Raw genomic sequence first — 4,581 nt, 5'->3', positions numbered from 1 at the left:
CCATGTGTTTTGGTTAGTTCTTCTTTTAGTAAAAAAAATAAATAATAAATTAATAATAATAATAGGAAAAATCACCACTGAAACAGTGATTCTAAGAAGAATGTAGTTTTATCAGAGTCCGAAGGTGTCCTAGCTCACCCGTGCTTGTGGGGGACCGAAGAAGTCAGTCCCATAAGCAGGACCCTCAGCAGAAAGGTCTGTACAGGCATGTGCCTGTCTTCTGCCATTTTCTCCTGTCCTTTATCGACTTCTGCTTACCTTCTTTATATGCCCAGGGGTTGAACAGTACCTCCCTCTATTTGTTGTCCCTCAGATCATCTTCATGATGAGTAGGTAATTTAGGTTTTTATATTACTAAATAGTAAAAAAGTCTGTTCTGAAAATAGCTTTATAGGTTAGTTGGCCATAGAATTTCCCATTTTAACTCTTTGGATTTAGGACAGATGAGGGGTTTTATGTAGATGAAATGGATGCTTTTGTTTCTTGGAGATAAACTCAGGATTTATCTTTGTTAAAAATGAAATCATTCTTTCAGGTGATGAATTAAGATCCCTGTAAATAACTTGAAACATTTCTGAGCAATGAAATCTCTGTTGAGTAAATCATATTGAAACCTGTTTTAACTTGAAGAGTTACAATATGTGAAAAACAATTCCTGTAAATTCTAGTGCATAAATATAAGTTCAAATGTGATTGTAGAGCCCAGAGTTACAGAATTCGGATTGCTTAACTTAATTTGCATCAGAGAGAGGCTTCGTTTTATGTCAGGCACTCCATGTAAACTTTAGTTACAACTGTGACGTTTAACAAACAGCCACCCCTCAGTTGTTCTTAATCTCTCTTTAATCCAGAGAGAAAAGACTTACAAAGGTAGCAGCCTATGTTAATTGTCACGCTCACTTTACATAACAGGAATTTTTGCTCTTAAAGTGATAGGGTACTTCTCAGCAGAAATAGAAAATCCAGGTTTTCATAGTAGTAGAGTTTCTGTATATGGTCCTTATAAAGTCTTTATTGTAAAGTTTAATAGTGTGGATTTAATATTAGGGAAATTTTGCTGATGCTACATGCTATAAAATTAGGTTGCCCACAGCCTAAGTCACTAAATTTAAAAATAAGGATTTTATCAGGATACGTAGAGACTTTTTTTCTATCGAAGTATAATTGACAGTAGACTCTTGTAGGCCGAGTCCTTCAAGGCAAGGGTTACGTCTTATCCTTTCTGCACACTAAACACGGGACCACGGGCACATAATTAGCGTTCAGTAGATGGTTGCTGAATAAAGTTACTGAATAATGGAACTTATCTGTCCAGCTATTGAGTAAATTCTGAGGTTTGCAGCAGTTAATTTTTCTGGAAACTAAATCCTCTGTGTTTACGTATAGTCAGCGTACCTTTTGCCTTTATACTTACTTTTCATAACCCTAAATTATATCTCAGATTTGTTTCTGGTTACATACTACATCTATAAAAAGAAAAATAATTGTTTTTTAAACTTAAATTCTCCATTTAGGAAGCGATTTCCTGCTGTGAACTTAATGTTTTACCAGGATAATGTGGACTAACAAATTATCTTTAATACTTGAAATTAGACATCTGTTTGCCTTTTGTCTCTTTAGGTTTCTTGTGAATATTTGGTGACTGTAACTATAGTGGAATCCATTCTGGATCATGTATAGAACTTTTTGGAACTCACGACCCTGAGGTCAAGAGTCACATGCTCTTCCGACTAAGCCAGCCAGACACCTCTGCATCATGTTAGAACTTTAGTATTTTACGTTTATTTTATTTTTTTCATGTATAGAACTTTAAAGCAGGGCGCTTGGGTGGCTCAGTTGGTTAGGCATCCAACTCTTGATTTCAGTTCAGGTCATGATCTCATGGTTCATAAGATTGGGCCCCATGTTGGGCTCTGCACTGACAGGGCTGAGCTTGCTTGGGATTCTTTGCCTGTCTGTCTGTCTCCCCCCCCCACCCCTTCCTGTCTCTCTCTTTCTCTCAAATAAACTTTAAAAAAAGAAAGGAAGGAAGGAAGGAAAGAAGAAAGAAAGAAAGAAAGAAAGAAAGAAAGAAAGAGAAAAGGAAAGAAAGAAAGAAAGAAAGAAAGAAAGAAAGAAAGAAAGAAAGAAAAGAAAAGGAGAGAACGAACTTTAGGGGTGCCTGGGTGGCTCAGTCGGTTGGGTGTCCAACTTCAGCTCAGGTCATGATCTTGTGGTTCGTGAGTTCGAGCCCCACATCAGGCTCGCTGCTGTCAATGCAGAGCCTGTTCAGATCTTCTGTCTCTCTCTCTCCCTGCTCCTTCCCTCTTTGCGCTGTCTCTCTCAAAAATAAATCTTAAAAAAAAAAAAGATGGACTTTTTGCCCCAACTCTTTAAAAAAATTTTTAATCCCAAAACAGTTATAAGAAAAAACCACGAATACCCATTTATTCTTGACCTCAGTTTACCTGATAACATTTTGCCATGTTTGTTTCACCACTCTGCATATATTTTTTCTTTTTTTTTTAAGTTTATTTATTTATTTCTAGAGAGAGAGTGGGGAGGGGCAGAGAGAGATTTCCAAGCAGGCTCCACACTGTCAGCCCAAAGCCTGACCCAGGGTTCAAACTCACAAACCGTGAGATCACGACCTGAGCTGAAACGGAGAGCTGGGTGCTTAACCAGCTGAGCCACCAGGAGCCCCTGTTTGTTTTCTTTCTTTAATGAATCATTTGAGAGATTTGCAAACATCCAGATTAATACAATAATTCAGTTTAATCTCATAAGAGCATTATTTTACATGACCATAATTAAATGATCAAGTTCAAGAAATTCATATTAAATACAGTACTATTTGGAATGATTACAGTCCTTATTCAGATTTCCACAGTTGTCTCAGTAATGTCTCCTATAGCTGGACTTTTTCCTTATAAAATCCTTCCAAGGATCTTGCACTGCATTTAGTTTTCATGTTTCCTTAATTTCCTCAGACAGTGCAATTTTGACGAATCTAGGCCAGTTATTTTGCACAACGTCCCTCGGTTTGGATTTATCTTGTTTCACATGATTAGATTCAGAGTAAACATTTTTGACAGGAAAGCTACAGAGACGGCACAGCATCAGGAGGCATTGATGGGACTCGTCCCATCGTTGGTGATGTTAAATTGGATCACTTTGGTAGAGTACCAGATTGCCTCGCTGTACCAGACTGCCTCTATCTTTTGCCTTTCCCTCTTTTATTTCTTCTTTTTTGAGTGAGGGAGCAAAGGAGGGCCAAAGAGAGAATCCCAAGCAGTTTTCCTGACTGTCGGCGCAGAGCCTGACATGGGACTCGATCTCACAAACCATGAGATCATAACCTGAGCTCAAACCAAGTGTCACACGCTTAACCGAGCCACCCAGGTGCCCCTGTCTTTTTCCTTTGTAACCCCATTAGTAACCTGTGTGTATCTTTGAGACTGTGAATATCTTATTCTGGAATATTCTGCCCAACAATGGCTTTTTGGATCTATTGGTGATTTTTGCCTGAATCAGTTGTTACTTTGGTGGTTGTGATTGCAAAGCGGAAAATTGTTTTGGCATAAATTTCACTTTAAACCGAATGCTGTGCCAGTAGCCACCATTATCCTCTCTGCGGTCTGCTTTCTAATCTATAGATGGATGGAGCTGTTTCACAGATTTGAATAGTTATTATCACATTGAGTGTACCATGTGTGGTCTATTTTCCTTCACTTAATATCTTCATCAAAAGCTATTTTTACCTAGTTACTATGTTTTGATTCTTAAAAGTTTCAGACTCAGAAAACTGTACAACTGAAAAGGCTTACCAGTGATTTATTCCTAAATGTTAAGTGTCTCACGCAGTTCCCACAGCTTTGTACTTTGCATAACTAAAGTGTAACTTTGGATTATACCATCCCACTTCCATTATACTTACGGGATACTTAAGAGAATACCCAAATCAGTGGAATATTTGGAATGCTTCTGTTTGCTACAAGTTTCTTAAGGAAACAAGATTAAATTCTGGATAACTTTTTTGAAGAGTAATCATTTTTTTAAATATTTATTTATTTTTGAGAGAGAGAGGCCCTCATGCAAGTTGGGGAGGGGCCGAGGGAGAGGAACAGAGTATCCAAAGCGAGCTCTGCAGTGACAGCAGCAAGCCCCGTGTGGGGCTCAAACTCATGAACCACAAGATAATGACCTCGGCTGGTCAAGTCAGATGCTCAACTGACTGAGCCACTTAGGTACCCCAAAAAGTCATCATTTTAAATTACCTCCTCAGGACTTTTTCTCTCTTAAGAGAGCAGTGTACTACTATTAAAGTGATTTTATATATACGTATATATGTAATAATATATATGTATTTTATATATAAATAATATGTATATAATATATAATAAGTTATATGTGTGTGTATATAATTTTGTTTAAGTAGGCTCCACACCCAGAGTAGGGCTTGAACTCATAACCCCAAAGTCAAGGGTCACGTGCTCTACTAACTGAGCCAGCCAGACACCCCTGAAGTGGTTTTAAACAAATGTCTGTCGGGGGCCTGGGTGGCTCAGTCAGTTAGGCGTCCACCTCTTGATTTCAGCTCGG

The sequence above is a fragment of the Panthera onca genome, chromosome E1 (genome assembly GCF_046562875.1).
Source record: "Panthera onca isolate mPanOnc1 chromosome E1, mPanOnc1 haplotype 2, whole genome shotgun sequence".
NCBI classification, from domain to species: domain Eukaryota; kingdom Metazoa; phylum Chordata; class Mammalia; order Carnivora; family Felidae; genus Panthera; species Panthera onca.
The sequence above is the reverse complement of the archived record's forward strand: the minus strand, read 5'-3'. Positions refer to the sequence as shown.